The sequence below is a fragment of the Triticum urartu genome, chromosome 1 (genome assembly GCF_003073215.2).
Source record: "Triticum urartu cultivar G1812 chromosome 1, Tu2.1, whole genome shotgun sequence".
Lineage (NCBI taxonomy): Eukaryota > Viridiplantae > Streptophyta > Magnoliopsida > Poales > Poaceae > Triticum > Triticum urartu.
In genome coordinates this window covers 499,748,447-499,768,075 of record NC_053022.1, presented here as the reverse complement: position 1 = coordinate 499,768,075, position 19,629 = coordinate 499,748,447, and positions in this window count along the sequence as shown.

Below are 19,629 nucleotides of genomic sequence, written 5' to 3'. Positions count from 1 at the left end.
CTGCGTGCCGGACTCATCATCATTGAAGCCTGGTTCAGGGGCTACTGAGGGAGTCCGGGATTAGGGGGTATCCGGACAGCCGGATTATATCCTTTGGCCGGACTGTTGGACTATGAAGATACAAGATTGAAGACTTCATCCCGTGTCCGGATGGGACTTTCCTTAGCGTGGAAGGAAAGCTTGGCAATACGGATATGTAGATCTCCTTCCTTGTAACCGACTCTGTGTAACCCTAGCCCCCTCCGGTGTCTATATAAACCGGAGGGTTTTGGTCCGTAGGACAACAACAATCATACCATAGGCTAGCTTCCAGGGTTTAGCCTCTTCGATCTCGTGGTAGATCAACTCTTGTACTACTCATATTATCAAGAACAATCAAGCAGGACGTAGGGTTTTACCTCCATCAAGAGGGCCCGAACCTGGGTAAACATCGTGTCCCCTTCCTCCTGTTACCATCCGCCTTAGATGCATAGTTCGGGACCCCCTACCCGAGATCCGCCGGTTTTGACACCGACACCCCCTAATCCAGGACTCCCTCAACGGCCATCAAGCCTGGCGTGATAAGCGTAACCAAACTCGGGCTGGAAACCGAACACGGATGTCATTCGAACTCCTTCATGACGTTCCCCGATACAGAGGCGCCGCACACGCCTTGTGATTTACCGATGAGGTAATGCAGTACCTGTTTCCAGAAGGGTTTAAACCCGCAAACATTGAAGCATACGATGGAATGACATATCTCGCTGTATGGATTGAAGATTTTCTTCTCCATATCCACATGATTCGCGGTGACGATCTCCATGCCATTAAATACCTCCCCCTAAAGCTAAAGGGACCAGCACGACACTAGTTGAATAGCCTCCCAGAGAACTCTATTGGAGCTGGGAAGACTTGGAGGATGCTTTTCGACAGAACTTCCAGGGTACTTATGTCCGGCCTCTGGACGCAGATTGTCTTAGTCACATAGTCCAGCAACCCGAAGAGTCACCCCGCAAACTCTGAACTCGGTTCTTAATTAAAAAGAAACAAATTGTTGACTTCCCGGACACCGAAGCCTTAGCGGCCTTTAAGCACAGTGTCCGTGATGAATGGCTTGCCCGACACCTTGGTCACGAAAAGCCGAAGACTATGGCAGCTCTCACTGCTCTCATGATCCGCTTCTGTGCGGGAGAAGATAGCTAGTTAGCTCGTAGAAGCAATAGTACCAGTGACCCTGGCACTTCCGAAACCAGGGATGGCAATGAAAGGCCACGACGTAACAAACATAAGCGACGAAACAACAATGAAGAAACTGAAGATACGACGGTCAGTGCCGGATTCAGTGGCTCTAAACACGGTCAGTAGAAGAAGCCATTCAAAGGAAATAGGGACGGTCCATCTAATTTGGACAAAATACTCGACATGCCTTGCCAGATTCATGGCACCCCCGACAAGCCGGCCAATCATTCCAACAGAAACTATTGGGGGTCTTTAAACAAGACGGTGAGTTAAATACCGAACATAAGGGGAAAGGGCCGCCAAGCGAGGATTATGATGAGCCCCGCCCACCGAACACAGGGGGACAGAAGAAATTTCCCCCTGAGGTGAAAACAGTGAATATGTCACAGATATCCCCAAGAGGGAGCGCAAGCGCGCACTAAGGGACGTCTACGCCATAGAGCCTGTCGCCCCAAAATTCAACCCATTGTCGGCTTGCCCGATCATTTTTTATCGCATGGACAACCCGACCAGTATCTGTCATGGAGGTTCGACAACCCTGGTCCTCGATCCAATCATTGATGGATACCATCTCACTCGAGTCCTTATGGATGGTGGAAATAGTCTTAATCTGATCTATCAAGACACTATCTGTACAATGGGTATTGACCCATCAAGAATCAAGCCTAGTAACACCACCTTTAAAGGAGTGATACACGACGTAGAGGCCCGCTTCACGGGTTCATTAACATTGGAAGTAGTCTTCGGTTCACTGGATAACTTCCGAAGCAAAGACATGATCTTCGACATTGTCCCCTTTCGTACTTGTTATCACGCACTGCTCGGACGAACCGCCTTCGCCCGTTTCAACACAGTCCCGCACTATGCATATTTAAAGCTCAAAATGCCCAGACCACGTGGTGTTATCACAGTCAATGGAAACATGGAGCAATCCCTCCGTACCGAGGAGCACACCGTGGCCCTTACAGCCAAAGTACAGAGCAACCTCATCAAGCCGAATACTTCATCTGTCATCAAGACCCCAGACATTGCTAAGCGAGTCCGGCCTACTCCGCAGAACGACAACTCGATGGATCCAGAGCTAGACTAGCAGTTCCGCCTCCGCCGATCGCCCCATAAAACCACGACATATGTACCGCATGAGCACAATTACGCACTTAAAATTCCCTGGGCAAACGACGGAGGCACACTGCGGACAAGGTCTATAGTGCAACTCGACCCTATTTGGACCATAACCTTCTTTACTTCCTTTTCTTTTCTCTGTCATATTACAGGTTCATTAAAACCTAGCTACCTTACAGTCATGCAAGGGCTCTCTTCCAGGCCCCCTTTGTATAAAAGACCGTCGACTGCTCCTTGATATGTCCGTTTTGCATCATATTTTCTTACTGTTATTTATAATGTTTTTATCCATAATAATGCTTTTTGGAGTAATTCTAATGCATTTCTCTCATAATTTGCAAGGTACACGCAAAAAGGGAGAATTCCAGCAGCTGGAAATCTGGACCTGAAAAAAATACGTCAGACTACCTATATTGCACAACTCCAAATGGGCTGAAACTTCACGGAGATTTTTTATGTAATATATAAGAAATATTGGAGCCAAAAAGTACTAGAGGGGGGCCACCAGGTGGGCACAACACACCTGCGCGCGCCAGCCCCCTGGCGTGCGCTGGTGTATTGTGCCCTCCTCGGCCCACCTCCGGTGCCCATCTTCTGGTATATAAATGGTTTTGACATAGAAAAAATTAGAAAAAATACTTTCGGGATGGTGCACCGTCGTCTCAAGGCGGAACTTGGGCAGGAGAACTTTTGCCCTCTGGCAGAGCGATTCTGCCAGGGGAACTTCCCTCCCGAAGGGGGAAATCATCGTCATCATCATCACCAGCAACTCTCCCATCTTGGGGAAGGCAATCTCCATCAACATCTTCACGAACACCATCTCATCTCAAGCCCTAATTCATCTCTTGTATTCAATCTTGTTACTGGAACTATAGATTGGTGCTAGAGGGTGACTAGTAGTGTTGATTACATCTTGTAGTTGATTACTATATGGTTTATTTGGTGGAAGATTATATGTTCAGATCCATTATGCATATTAATACCCCTCTGATCATGAGCATGTTTGTTGATTGTGAGTAGTTACTTTTGTTCTTGAGGTCACGGGAGAAATCATGTTGCAAGTAATCATGTGAACTTGATATGTGTTTGATATTTTGATAGTGTGTATGTTGTGATTCCCTTAGTGGTGTCATGTGAACGTTGACTACATGACACTTCACCATATTTGGGCCTAAGGGAATGCATTGTGGAGTAGTAAATAGATGGTGGGTTGTGAGAGTGACAGAAGCTTAAACCCCAGTTGCGCTATTTCGTAAGGGACCGATTCGATCCAAAAGTTTAATGCTATGGTTAGAATTTATTCTTAATATTTTTCTCGTAGTTACGGATGCATGCGGGAGGGTTAATCATAAGTAGGAGCTTTGTTCAAGTAAGAACAGCACCCAAGCACTGGTCCACCCACATATCAAATTATCAAAGTAGCAAACACAAATCAAACCAACATGATGAAAATGACAAGATGAAATTCCCGTGTACCCTCAAGAACGCTTTGCTTATCATAAGAGATCGCTTTGGCCTGTCCTTTGACTCAAAAGGATTGGGCTACCTTGCTGCATACTTGTTACAATTATCGTTACTTGCTTGTTACAAATTATCTTGCTACCAAACTACTCGCTACTTACAGTTTCAGCACTTGCAGACATTACCTTATTGAATTGGGGGAAGTTCCACTTTATGGATAATGAAAGCATTGTCTTGGGTCATAAAATTTTTGAAAAGGGTATTGAAGTGGATAAAGCTAAAGTTGATGCAATTGAGAAAATGCCATGTCCCAAGGACATCAAAGGTATTTGTAGATGTAGGAGTACATGGTGGATTGTCTCATTGAAGCCGTCCTCAGGAACTGAGTTCTGTGTTTGTGATCCATGAAACAGTTACTACCATGCATTGGGCCCGAAACCAACGGACCCTCTCGGCTTCTTAATCACCCTAGTACTCTGTCCAGGAGTTGCAACTAGTTTCTGGTGTTTATAGGATATGTGTTGGCGGCTGAGGGAGTCCTGGATTAGGGGGGTGTCTGGACAGCCGGACTATATCTTTTGGCCGGACTCCTGGACTATGAAGATACAAGATTGAAGACTCCGTCCCGTGTCCGGAAGGGACTTTCCTTGGCGTGGAAGGCAAGCTTGGCGATACGGATATGAAGATCTCCTACCATTGTAACCGACTTTGTGTAACCCTAACCCTCTCCGGTGTCTATATAAACCGGAGGGTTTTAGTCCATAGGACAACGTACACATCAATAATCATACCATAGGCTAGCTTCTAGGGTTTAGCCTCCTCGATCTCGTGGTAGATCTACTCTTTTACTACCCATATCATCAATATTAATCAAGCAGGACGTAGGGTTTTACCTCCATCGAGAGGGCCCGAACCTGGGTAATACTTCGTGTCCCTTGTCTCCTGTTACCATCCGGCCTAGACGCACGGTCCGGGACCCCCTACCCGAGATCCGCCGGTTTTGACACCGACATTGGTGCTTTCATTAAGAGTTCCTCTGTGTCGTCGCCATCAGGAAGGATGCCTCGCCCCGTATTTAAAGACGGCATCGTTGCTAAGGGAGCTTTGGCTGTCGGCCAAACCCTCCGGCTAGGTGGTTTTCTTATGACCGCCTGTTCGGCTTCTGCGCCGACGATGACCTCTCGAGCCATCGAAAACAATCTTCATGTCAGCTCAGAACTCGCCGAGCAGTTAGATCCAATGGAGCTCTCCTCCATAAACGAGCTCTTGGATCGCTTCGCCGCCCTGGGAGTCGCCACGGATTACGAACAGATTGGGCCTAAACCCGATCTGAGAGAGATTAACTCTCCCCAAGTCACCCATCACGTTGCCGTGGTAGAGGGACAGTGCGGCGACCCTTCATCTATCTTAAGGACTCGCTACGTCCGGATTCCCGATCCCTCCAAGCCGGATACCCGCGGAGGGAAGGATATCACTCAAGACCTGAATTTAGAGTCAGGCGACGGGCTGGATTCATTGGACAACATCCACGAATCCAAATTTTCGAGTTCGGAAATTCCTCGGCCTCTGAGCCTCAGAGGGGGTGAGGCTTCGGATTTAATTCCACCCACCCACCCCAACATAAGCGATCTATCCAAAATCAGGCAAGAGCCCGATGAAACAGTACATCATTACTGGGCCAGATTCCTCCTGGTTAAGAACAGGCTAAGGGACTACCGCTAGGAAGACGCAATCTCAATCTTCTGCAATAATTGCACAGACAAGGGAATACTCAACGCCATAAGTCGTCGTGATATTACACGCTTCGCTGACTTGGCGTCCATTGTACGAAAGTACTGTGCGATGGAAAGTGCCTAGAAAACCGAAATAAAATTTTGGGACAATCCGGCCCTGAATACAAACCCAGTCCGAAATAAAAGGGTGCATCATCACCAGACACCCGGGTCAAGCACTAAAAAGCAAAAACCCTCTACAAAACATGGAACCGTACTGGAAGGATGGCTTAATGGACCCTGTAATATTCACAGTACAGAGGACGCCACACCAACTCACAGCCTTAGAGCATGTTGGATACTCCGGCATGTGGCCAAAATTGGCGAAAATCTCCTAATTCCAGAGGCCACAGAAAGCCACCCCAGAGACACCAATATGGTATTAATAGTCTTCGAGACTTTCGCATCTAATAATATGCGAAAAAGGACACTCCGGAGCCTTGCCGAAGTCTACCAAGTAGCAACAATAAACCCATGGAGTGACACGGCTATTACCTTTAACGCCAGTGATGAACCTAAATTCCGAACAGCCCGAGCACCAGCCGCATTGGTCCTCAGTCCAATACTGGACGGTTTTCGTCTTACCAAGGTACTCATGGACGGCCGCAGCGGATTGAACCTCATTTATGAGGGAACCCTTCAAAAAATGGAAATAGACTGGAACCGCATAGAGCGAAGCAGCACAACCTTTAGAGGAATAATCCCCAGTCGGGAAGCACGCTGTACAGGAAAAATCACACTAGATGTGGTGTTCGGCACACTAGAAAATTACAGGTCCGAAGAGATCACGTTCCATGTGGCAACATTCAGCAGCGGTTATCACGCTCTGCTAGGGCGGGAAGCATTTACAATCTTCCAAGCAATACCCCATTACGGGTACATGAAGCTCAAGATGCCCGGGCCTAACGGGATCATCACTGTTGCTAGTGATCCGGACATAGCACTCCGCGCCGAAAACAAGACAGCCACACTAGCCCTCAAGGCACTATCCGAAGCCCTAGCGGCTGAGGAACTGACTGCCCTGCGCTCAACGGTGAATAGGGACGATGTGGTACTCGACAAAAGATCCAAGTCCACCTCCTTTAAACCGGTGGACGAAATAGTTAAATTCCAAGTCCATCCAACGGACCCCAATAAAACAGCTTCCATCGGGGCACAGTTAAACCCTGATGTAGACGCCGCACTGCGAGAGTTCCTACGAGAGAACTGGGACATTTTCTCTTGGCACCCTTCAGACATGCCAGGAATCCCACGCAGGCTGGCTGAGCACAGCTTAAATATCCAAACAGGATTCAAACCTGTCAAACAGGCTCTTCGGCATTTTTCCGAACCTAAGAGACAGGCCATGGGAGAGGAGCTAGCAAAGCTATTGGAGGCCGGATTCATCAGAGATATAAAACATCCGGACTGGCTAGCAAACCTGGTGATGGTACCAAAGAAGGACAAATCCTAGCGCCTGTGCGTTGATTTTAAAGACCTTAACAAGGCTTGCCCAAAGGATCCCTTCCCCCTCCCCCGCATCGATCAAATTATCGATGCTACCACAAGACATGATTCGTTGTGTTTCCTCGACGCATATTCCGGCTACCATCAAATCAAGATGGCAGAACTAGACCAAGCCGCCACGGCATTTATCACACCATACGGCCCATTCTGCTTCAACACGATGGCCTTCGGGCTCAAACACGCCGGCGCAACATATCAGCGCATGATTCAGACATGTCTGGCAACCCAGATCGGCAAAACAGTGGAGGCATATGTAGATGATGTGGTCGTCAAAACAAGACATGTCGAATCTCTAGTAGACGACTTGAGGCTCACATTTGATAACCTTCGAACATACGACATCAAGCTCAACCCAGAAAAATGCGTTTTCGGCGTTCCAGCCGAAAAGCTCTTGGGCTTCATAGTATCCGGTAGAGGAATTGAAGCAAATCCAGCCAAGATCCGAGCTCTGTCGCAACTGGATATCCCAAAGGACCTCAAACAAATACAAAAGTTAACCGGATGCGTGGCGGCTCTAAGCCGCTTTATCTCCCGCTTGGGAGAAAAGGCCCTACCCCTTTACCGCCTCCTTCGGCGCACCGAACACTTCGAATGGACGGATGCAGCCATGGCCGGACTCGACGAAATAAAAGCAATACTGGCAACAAACCCAGTCTTGGCCGCGCCAAACATTGGTGAACCAATGCTATTATACATTGCAGCAACACATCAGGTTGTAAGCGCAGTGCTCGTCGTCGAACGAGAAGCGGGCGGACACAAATTCCCCCTTCAAAAGCCGGTCTATTATGTGTCCACTGTCCTCACTCCCCTCAAATCACGGTACCCGCATTATCAAAAGATAGCGTACGCGGTATTCATGGCATCCCGGAAGCTATGACACTACTTTCAAGAGTGTTCAATAACAGTAGCCTCGGAAGTACCACTTAACGATATTATAAACAACCGTGACGCAACGGGCCGGATTGCAAAATGGGCCATTGAGCTCCTCCCGTTCGACATAACTTATAAGCCACGGCGAGCCATCAAGTCGCATGTCTTGGCCGACTTCGTCGCAGAATGGACGGAGGCCGAACTCCCTAAAGAGTACGGCACATATTCAAATTGGATCATGCATTTCGACGGCTCCAAGATGTTGGCCAGACTGGGGGCTGGCGTCTTTTGACGTCCCCCACAGGAGACACAGTTCAATACGTACTCCAGATTATGTACACGGACTCCAACAATGCAGCCGAATATGAGGCCCTTTTACATGGTCTTCGGATGGCAGTATCCATGGGCATTCAACGCCTAGAGGTGCGCGGGGACTCGAACCTCGCAATATCCCAAATAAATGGAGACTTCGATGCCAAGGATCCAAAAATGGCAGCTTACCGCAACGCCGTCCTAAAAATGTCAGCTCGGTTCGAGGGGCTTGAATTTCACCATATAGCCTGGGAAAATAATCAGGCGGCAGATGTCCTGGCACGCATCGGTGCAAAACGCGATGTAGTCCCCCCCAACATCTTCTTGGAAAGGCTGTTCAAGCCATCTGTAGTATGGGAAGGGGAGCCGAATAATAACAGCTCGGACCCAACCGCACTGCCCGACACCGAACATTCTGACACAATCGGAGGCTCTGCCAATGAAATAACACCTTCAGCCCACGTAATAATGGCCGTCATCGCCCCGTGGAAAGAACCATTCCTCGCCTACCTTACTAGGCAGGAACTCCCCGAGGACCAAAATGAGGCACGCTGCATAGTGCGGCGATCCAAAGCCTAGAGAGTCCACGAGGGAGAGCTTTATAAGAAAAGCACTACCGGAGTCCTTCAAAGGTGCATCTCCGAAGAGGAGGGGCGGAACCTCCTGGCTGAAATTCATGTCGGACTGGGCGGTCATCACACTGCAACTTGGTCCCTTGTAAGCAAGGCCTTCCGTACAGGCTTTTATTGGCCGACGCAGACGCTCAGGACTTAGTCCAACGATGCACCGGTTGTCAGCTCTTTGCAAGTCAAAGCCATATGCCACCCACCGCCCTCCAAACTATCCCCATTACTTGGCCCTTCGCGGTCTGGGGGCTTGACATGGTAGGACCCCTTAAAGGCGGAACCCGCAAGCAAAAATACTTACTGGTCATGGTGGATAAGTTCACCAAATGGATAGAAGCCAAGCCTGTTAAGACGGCCGAATCCGGACCGGTGATAGACTTTATATCCGGGGTTGTACACCGTTACGGCGTCCCCCACAGCATCATCCCTGATAACGGCACGAACTTCACGGCCGACGAGGTAAAACTCTGGTGCAAAAACTTGGGCATCAAGCTCGATTATGCTTCCGTCTATCACCCACAAACTAATGGCTAGGTCGAACGCGCAAATGGTCTTATCATGAGCGGCATCAAACCCAGATTAGTGCGGTCCCTCAAGGAATCTAACATGCACTGGGTAGAGGAGCTCGACTCTATACTCTAGGGGCTGCGGACCACGCCTAATCGCACCACCGGATACACACCATTCTTTATGGTGTACGGCGCGACAGTTTTGCCTTGCGACATAATTCATAACTCACCTCGAGTGCGCATGCACGAAGAAAGAGAAGCCGAACTCGATCGGCAGGACAGCTTGGACGCATTGGAGGAGGAGCGTGACATGGCAAAAGCCCGTTCCGCATTCTATCAACAGCAGGCTCGAAGATACCAAAGCAGAGAAGTACGGGCCAAAAACTACAACGTTGGCGAATTAGTTCTACGACTACCGGACAAGAAAAAGGACAAACTCAAGCCCAAGTGGGAAGGTCCCTTCATAATTGACCAAGTCCTGACTAGTGGAGCGTACCTCCTGCGGGATGCATCGGATAACCAACTCGAGCCGAACCCATTTAACGCAGCCCGTCTCCGAAGATTCTATGCCTAGCGCCGGACTCTGCGTTCGTCTACTTCCTCTGTCCATTTTTTATGTATTTTCTGTCTTACATTTCTCTTGTTTTCTCTCTCTCTCTTATAGCCTTTAAAGGCTCATAAAGTGACGCGCTATCCGCGCTCATTAAACCTGGGGGCTTCTTTAAACAGAAGCTTATTCATACGGGCTTCATGCCCAACACATGTGTCACACTTCCGCATGTAACTTTTCTTCACCATCATATGCATCGATATGACTGAAGTTTTGGCCAAGCTGGGTTGCCTGGCTCCTGTGCTTACCCCTACATTCCCGATTGTTCGGCTAGGTGGTAAAGGGAGCACCTCTGCGATTGTTACTGCCGGGTCAGCCAGACGTGTACCTTAGACTGGGTGAAGCCGAAAGCTAGCGTTCTTAAGGGAATATTCGGTCGGTGAACTAAAGATGATCTTTTTTTATTATCTATACGCCCCCAGATGTTTTTCATGCGTTTCTTTTCGCAGCATGGACATGCACCTTAGGCCATGCCTCCCAGGGAAAGGAACCCCTAACGGAACTATTCTCCCTGGAAGATGTTTCTTACTAACCATGTAATATAACATAACTAGTCGGGCACTTGTCTGTTCACGCACTAATGACCCCTACGCCTGGTCTCCATGTATTCCCCGGTTCCTACACAACCACATGGGAATTCGGACACACTCCGGACCGTCAGGTCCCGAGGCTGAAGCGAAAGTGTCGGCCATGACAAATGATCTACAATCCGGCTAGAAGGCATTATAAATGTCAATTAAATTACATAGTCATTTTGACTGATTGTATTCCTCTTCAATACCATCTAACAGGCTGTCTAATTTACAGTCCTGCTGGGAATACTTTGCGGCCAACTCTACTTGGTCGTATACTAAACTTACAGGGATCTCCTTCCCATCGGGCCCTACAGGACCGACCTCGGCCATGTGGTTGGGGTCAGCCTTTGCGTATCGCGTCTTCACCATAGCCCAGGCCTCCCTAGCGCCTTGACGGCATGCCAATATCTTCCACAATCGGAAGCACCGCTGTGCTCCCTTCAGCTTCTCCGCAAGCTCTCCAAGTCCGTCGGGCATGGAGATGGATGGCCACAGGGCCTCGGCGACGCCTTGCATCACCTGCCGAACTCGATCGAGCAGTTGCGAGAGCTCGGGAAGAAGGTCACCCGTAGAACCGGGCATCTCCTCTGCAGGACGACCTGTTAGCACACCTACAGACATTGCTCCGTTAGTCGACTTCCCCGCCGAACTTTCTTTCAAAGGTTCGTTCAAGCACTTACTAAATATGCCGCGCCGAAGCCGCTGATTCTCCTTCACGGAGTCTGACAGCTGGGCGCGAACATCTTTCAGCTCGACGCCCAGCTTGGTGTTGGCATCTTGGAGATCGTTTTTCTCCTGCCTCACCTTTGTCAGCACCTTCTCACCAGCCTTTAGCTGGCGTAGGAGGTGTTGCCTTTCCGGATTCAATCCGGCGCCATCTTTTCATTTGTCAGATTCGCACCCATCCCGTGCTTTGCACAATACTTATCTTTCGAAGTATATATTACCAGAGGGGGTCTCCTTGGGCTCCCCTGCCGCGGCTAGTGCGGCCTCAAGTTGGGCTTTGCACTCTTCCAGCTCCTTGGACAGTAGGGAATTATTTTCTGTAAGAACCTGTATAACAAATGATCCTTAAATCAGTTATTCTAACTGTTTCAAGTCTCGGGGGCTACTGGTATCTATATATAATTACCAAAAAAATAATTACCCGTATGTCTTTTACATACTGCTCCGTGGCTCTGGCTAGACAATTTTGAGCGGCACGGAGGTACGCATCTCCCGAGTCGAAGGCATCTAACGCCCCTTGGGAGAAACAAGCGTCGTGAAGAATTTCCCGGCGACACCTGTGGTTCATGGCACTCTCCACCTCGGAGTTGGTGGCAGACAACCCGTCCACATCCTCCGTCGGAGGAGCGTCTGGCGCGCGCCTTGCGTTCGCCTCCGCCTCCGGACCAGGCTTTGGAGCCTGGCTGGTGGAGGCGCAATTGGCAGCCTCTCCGGATATAGTCCGGCGAGGTCTCTTTGTCCTGAAAAGAGCGCAAGTGTCAATATGCCTCGAAGGTATAACACCTGGGATAAGGGGCGCACCATACCTCAGCGCTGATGCCTCGGTCCGGACTATACTTCTTTTCTTCCCGCGAGGCCCTACGGCCCCTCGTTGGCTTGTCGCCGCAGGTTCGGCCTTCCGCTTTAAAAACCTCCCCTGTAAAGTTCGGTTGCAGTCAGGAAACTAAACATGAGTGGGCGGATACCTATTCAGGGTACTGGGACTTCGATCTCAGGTACCTGGGGCGTCAGGATTAGCCCTGGGTAATCGGCCGTAATGGCCACCAAGGCATTGTCCTTGCTCACTTGATGGAACACTCCATCAATCAGCTCCACAGATATGTCCGGATCCTCTTGAGAGGTCGGGTCGAGGGACCGTCCTGGGTCCTCGGGTTGTGGAGGATGGCTGCTTATTTCCTTAACAGCCCGGCGCAGTTCCTGCGTTGAAGTCGTCAGACTAAATATTTAACAATGGGAATACAAAACGGATGGGCAAGTAAATACGGTCGCTTACCCATCTTGGGGGATTGTGCATGGAGAATCCACCCTGAGGGTTGACGCGGAGAAATTCCTCCTCTTCTCCCTTATACAAAGTGGACAAGATCTTTAGTAGAGTGACAGCCGAATCCGGCCCCTTACGACCGTAGCGGGTGGCGTCATCCTCCCTGTTGAAGTCCCACATGGGGTGGCTTCTATACTGAAGCGACTGCACCCCCCGCATAATGCACTCGGCCATAACCTCGATCATGGTTAGTCCGGAATGGGCTAACAATCTTATTCGGCCCATCAGGTAAAGGATGTCCCTGTCACCTCCCCTTTGAGGGCTCCGTGGGCGCCAGCTTAGGCGCTTCTTTAAGGGAGCACTGTTGAGTTCTGGGAGGCCGATCCGGACAGGATCCGGCAGCGGGACGTCTTCTATATAAAACCATTCCGAGGGCCAGTCTTTGGACGCCTTCTTTGGGGTTCCGGACAGATATCCGGTCCCGGCGATGCGCCACACTTCGGCTCCGCCCACTTGATACATTGACCCCTTCTTGGAATAGGGCACGAGGCAAAATAGCTCCTTCCACAGTCCAAAATGAGCTTCAACACCCAAGAACAGCTCGCAGAGGGCTACAAAGCCCGCGATATGCAATACTAAGGCAGGCGTGAGATGATGTAGCTGGAGGCCGTAGAACTCCAGCAGCCCCCGGAGAAATGGATGGATTGGAATCCGAGCCCCCTTATTAAGTAAGGGACGAGGCACACCCGCTCTCCTTTGGAGGGATTAGGGGCATTCTCTGCTTGCTCTCCGCCGTTGTGGACGGCAAGACCGGCTCGAACCGGGACCATATAGGCCGGGGGGAGAAATCCCTTGGTCTGGAGCGTCACTAGCTCGCTATACGGGATGGAACATCTCTCCCAATATCCAGGCTTAGGGCTGGAAGGGCGAGGGGAGGAGTTGCGACGGCTGGCCATGGTGGAATGGACCTTTGTCGGATGCACTCTGATGAACACTCGCGGAGGGGAGAAGGTGTGGATTGGATCTAAATCCTCGTCCCCTTAAATAGGGCAGCTCATTTACGCGGCTAGGGGCATGAATGTAAAAACACTCAGGCTTTTCATATTCGTTTGACACGTGGGAAGCGGCCATTATTGGGCGTAGAAGCCAAGGAGCGCAAACATCAACAAGAAATCGGACTTTATTCAACAGGTACACGGAATTTGGAGGAGAACCCGCCTTGCAATGCCGAAGACAATCTGTGCGCCGGACTCATCGTCATTGAAGCCTGGTTCGGGGGCTACTGAGGGAGTCCTGGATTAGGGGGGTGTCTGGACAGCCGGACCATATCTTTTGGCCGGACTCCAGGACTATGAAGATACAAGATTGAAGACTCCGTCCCGTGTCCGAAGGGACTTTCCTTGGCATGGAAGGCAAGCTTGGCGATACGGATATGAAGATCTCCTACCATTGTAACCGACTTTGTGTAACCCTAACCCTCTCCGGTGTCTATATAAACCGTAGGGTTTTAGTCTATAGGACAACGTACACATCAACAATCATACCATAGGCTAGCTTCTAGGGTTTAGCCTCCTCGATCTCGTGGTAGATCTACTCTTGTACTACCCATATCATCAATATTAATCAAGCAGGACGTAGGGTTTTACCTCCATCGAGAGGGCCCGAACCTGGGTAAAACTTCGTGTCCCTTGCCTCCTGTTACCATCCGGCCTAGACGCATAGTTCGGGACCCCCTACCCGAGATCCGCCGGTTTTGACACCGACAGCGACCGTGCGTAGCGTTGACCCTAGGGGTGGGCTATGATGCGGTATATACACCGTGGCCAGGCATGCCGGGCACCCGTTTGGTGTCTCGGAACCTTGTACACATCGTCCGGGGCCGTATGTGGAAACCTCGGCCGGACTCCCTGCGGATGGAACCTAGATAGGCGATAAACCTGGACTAGAGACTTGAGTGTTTAGGTAGGCCGTGGCCGACACCCTCGTTGGGCTTCCGCTTGAAGGTTGCCGAGTACATGTCATGTAAACGGCGGTAAGTGGTGAGAGCGTGTGTGAAGAAGTACACCCCTACAGGGTTAACATCATCTATTCGAATAGCCATGTCCACGGTAATGGACTTCTGGGTTGCCTATAACAGTTCATAGACAAGTGTAAGTGGATACTCTAAAACTCGCAAGATAAGTGTGAGTGCTATGGATGGCCTTCTCGTAGGGAGACAGGAGCGGATCCATAGTGGTGTATTGAAAGGTGAATATGAGGACTCGTCTGAGCCACCTCAAAAGAGTTGCTTGCAGTCGTAGTTCAAGTTAGCCACTGAGTCAAAGCTGGCTTGCTGCAGTTAAACCCCACCACCCCCCTTTGTTGATACCGATGCATATGCAGCTAGTTCTGATGTAAGTCTTGCTGAGTACTTTTGTACTCACGTTTGCTTAATTTATGTTTTGCAGAGAGACTTCAGTCTCGCTAGTGGTTCCGCATGGACTTCGATGTTTAGCTTGATACCTCAGCTACAATCTTGTGCCCTCGGCAGGATCTGGTAGATAGTCAGGCTTCTTAGCCTTTTTCATTTGTAGATGTCTGTACTCAGACATGTTAAGCTTCCGCTTGTGCTTTGATTTGTATGCTATGATTGTTGGGTCATGAGACCCATGTTTGTAATATCTCGCTCCTCCGAGCCTAATGAATAAATACTTGAGTCATAGAGTCTTGTTGTGATGCCATGTTATATTTACACATATCGAGCATATTGTGTGTATGATTGGAATGCTTGGTATGTGTGGGATCCGACAATCTAGTTGTTTATCCTTGGCAGCCTCTCTTATGGGGAAATGTAGTCTAGTGCTTCCTTGAGCCATAGTAGTCCGCTACAGCCCAGTTCACCGGAGTCCTGCTAGCCCAGCACTACTGCTCAGGACACTTGACTGGCCGGCATGTGTTTCACTTCGTTCCTATGTCTGTCCCTTCGGGGAAATGTCACGCGGTGACATCCGGAGTCCTGCCTAGCCTACTATAGCCCGGGTTCCCGGAGTCCTGTTAGCCCAGTGCTACAGCCCGGATTCACACGCTGCTGACCGACATGCTCGATGTGATTCATGTATGCCTGTCCCCATAGGTTGGTGCCACTTTGGGTTCACAACTAGCCATGTCGGCCCGGGTTCTCTGTCATATGGATGCTAGCGACACTATCATATACGTGAGCCAAAAGGCGCAAACAGTCCCAGGCCATGGTAAGGTGAAACCCGTGGGAATACCGTGCGTGAGGCCGCAAATTGATATGAAGTGTTACCGGCTAGATCGATGTGACTTGGAATCGGGGTCCTGACAGCGTTGGTATCAGAGCCTGACTGCCTGTAGGATTACCAAGCCAAACTGGTCAAAGTTGAGTCTAGAAATGCTTTAGTTATATAATGGAATTGATTGTGGGATGGAACGTAAGGCTCTTTTTACTCCTTATATCTCATGCCCTCTGATCTGAGTCACCCTCTTCCTTTCTACTGGGTTAAGAAACTAGGCCTTCTCATCTATCTATCAGGATGACGTGTTACTAACCCGTTGACTTATAGGATTGATGGATTCATGCCGCAGTTCAGTTTCCAGTACTTCCGTGTGTTCATAATTGGTCTCGGAACCTTGATATTGTAATGTTGAGTGGTTATGCCACCATTTTGCAGGATGTCTCAAATCTTTTTGAGCATTTACAGTCGTTATGTTGTCCGAGTCATCCCAGGTTTCTACATAGTCTGATGCATTTGCAAACCCCTTCCTCTTGTTCCCGTTGTTCCTTTGGGCCAGATTAAGCACACTAATTGATGTGTTGAGGTACTCCATTGCCTCGACGTATATGTTGGACCTATTATTATGACCCTACGCATCTTAGAGAACCACCTGATACTCAATCCATGCTTGGTGTTCTAGTATGATGATTCTGGCCATCCCGTGATGCCACTTAGTAGTAGGCATTCTACTCCTGGGTTTTGAACCCGAGATTCACCCTACTTACCTCATGTCGATAGTGTTTGCTAGTTCCTTTAGGATATTAGTAACCTTGCGACAGTCCTCGAGGTCCGTGGTATTTCCTTCTTCCAAATACCATGAACCATTAAGGCAGAAGTTCTTTGAACCAAAATATCACAATCAGAGTACTCTTGGGGAGTTCTCCATTCATAATTTTGATTCTGCCAGTTCTACCTTTCTGCATGGGTTATCTGGAAGAAACCTGTTGAACTTGGTTCGACATGTTAATCTATACATCCACAACTCAGAAAGTTATATGTTCCTTTGAGTTGTCCCCCTTCAGTTATATTCCGACCTTCATCTATCAATTGATAGTCAAGAGTGTGTGAGCATTCGTTCATCGGTGCCTATCATTCTTGTGGTCTGTCAAACCATTCTAGTTCAGAATGATTAGGAGAAACAAACTCCAGTACCTCATCCATTTCTAGGATTGGGTCAAAGCAGTTGTATTTCGCAGATCAAATGCAATCAAGCTATTGGTCTGTTCTACCCTGTAGTATTATCCACTTTATGTCAGGAATGTCATGAGAATTGCACCTTACCTTATGAATTCTTGACGCAGTGATACTTCTTGCCATCATTGTTCATTCCTCGGTCCCGTGTTGTCGCAACCGGAATGCCGGCAAGTGAACCATGATGTGTGAAATCAATACTCCTAGCAACCCTTTGCTTGGTAGTTAATGGACATTAATATCATTCTTAGTGTGCTGATTATTGAATCATCACCCTAAGGTTGATCGTGCTACCTAGTCCTTATTTCCTGGTGCACTCTTCGATCAACGGGTTAGGATTTTGCCAAACCCTTGCTCTTTTGATCATATCGTCTTGCTCTGAAAAGCAAGATTGTTCTCGATCTTAGTAACATATCGGTGGTTCATGATTTTCCAAAGATCTTCTCGAAAGTATTACCTAGCTGTCACCTGACCGCTATGTTGAGTTCGTGATCAAGTTGGTTTTCTTATAAATCACCCCTTCTCCAAGAATCTGTGTTGGATATCCCTGAGCTAGTTGGTTGAGCTAGACAACAACTTGGAGAATTGGAAGATAAAAGCTTGTCTGACTTAGTTCATGTTAAGGGATATCTTCTGTCTGTGTGTGTGTGTTGAAGAAACATGATATCTCCATCAATTTTTCCTCGTGATCAGTTGTTGGATCTATTGCCTTGTCAAAACTTTGACTTGAGTATGGGCTATCGTCAAGTCAAATCAGAACCAACAATGTCCGTAATGTTGTCTTACCCGTGGTTGATCCCTCGAGCATACACCATTACATCTTGTGGTCTGACCAATACTATCATCGTGTTCACATGATGGTGGAAGTCCAGTGATATGGAAATTCCGATGAGTTGTTGTTGAGCCCATCAGCAGCATTTTGTCTCCCCCATGATTCATGTTGAACATCAACCTAGTGTTGGAAACTTTATAAGCAATGCCTTCGTGTTCCGTTCATGAAGCTTATGCTTGGATGGAAGAAGTGACTTCCTCGAATTCATGTGCATTTGGTGCAAGTTGCCGCCGTGAGTTCGAGAAAGATTGTTTTTGTTTCCCCTGGTACCATCCTAAGTCAGTTATGCATGTGTGAATGTATTCTATGGTTTGGTAGATTAATTACCTCCACTCCATATGTATTCCCTAGCACACCAAGCCACTGATTGACTTGTTCAAGGCAAAGAAGTCTATGCTTGGGATCTAATCCATGGACTTGCAAGACTTCAAAATCCTTGATGATGGTTCCCCACCTGAACTCGATAGTGTTTTATTATAAGACTACTACGTGGTCATGCTCATCTTGGATAGTGTGTTCACAGGGTTGTAGCAGAACCAACTCATGTTTTGGAGCTTGCTATCATAGTTCATTCCTCGAGAATATCACAACGCCATCTCATCGACTTGTGTTGAAACTCTTCTTTTCAAACATGTGAGTCTGAAGTATCCTGTTTCTAACCAGATCTGAATCTCAGGTAGATATGATGGTTGGAACATTCCTGACATTTGCATTTTGTTCCCAGCTTGCCCTGCCTTCTGTCAATCTCCCGTGGACTGCCCTTCTCAGCAATTGTTGTCCAGGATCATCCTCAAAGTGGTCCTGTCATGGGTCCCATCTATTTCCGGTGATAAGCAAAAATCATCCATTGTGTTGCCTTCAACAAGGTAGTCCACATCATCCATTCTAGTCCGAGTATGTCATTCTTTCGAACTCCTTCAAAAGATCGATCGTGATTGCCTTAGGCTGGTATAAAGAGTTTCAATGATCTATGGGTCAAAAGTAATTCTTTTTGCCGCTTAAGGGGATAGATCTACGAGTCACCTGCACTAAGGTGCCTCGTTATGGTATTATGGGCAACATAACTTCTCGCTACTTTGAAACCCCCTCACCATCTATTTAGGCGTGCAATTGTTGCCCACCAAATCAAACCCTGTCGTTGTTCTTCCATCCCTCTCGATGTGTTTTGTGTCTCAACTCGGGATGTTTCAACATCTCATTCCGCGAGTTGATATTGTTTAGCTCGACCTTCGAGAAGATCAATCCTAGTTGAGTTTCTTTCCGTCGTCATCGCGTGGATGAAGATCTCAAAAGTGAGGATGTTAAGATCGACATGATGCAATGAATCAACATCTTCGAGAAGGGCAATCGGATCGTGAATATTCTTTATTGGTGTTCCCTCTGTCTTCTTACCTCACGTCTTGAATCTCAAGACGAGATTCTTGTTTAGTGAGGGTGAGTTGTCACAGCCCTAGAATTGGTTGTAACTAGTTGCACAAGCATTCATGCATCATGTATATATTTATGAAAGTTGAATTGGGGAAAGTGGGAAGCCTCAGAAGTCTTTTACAAAAATGATCAACATTAAAAAATTGTTTCAAATAAACCGAAGAAAATGTTTCTGTCAAGCTATAAAAATATTGGCAAGAGGTAAAACTCAAACCAATATTTTTGGAGTCTCAAAAATATTTATTTTGGGCCTTTGAATTAATTCAATAACTATTTGCATTGGATATATATCCTTTCTATAATTAATATATGTCCAATAATTCTGGAACATTTTA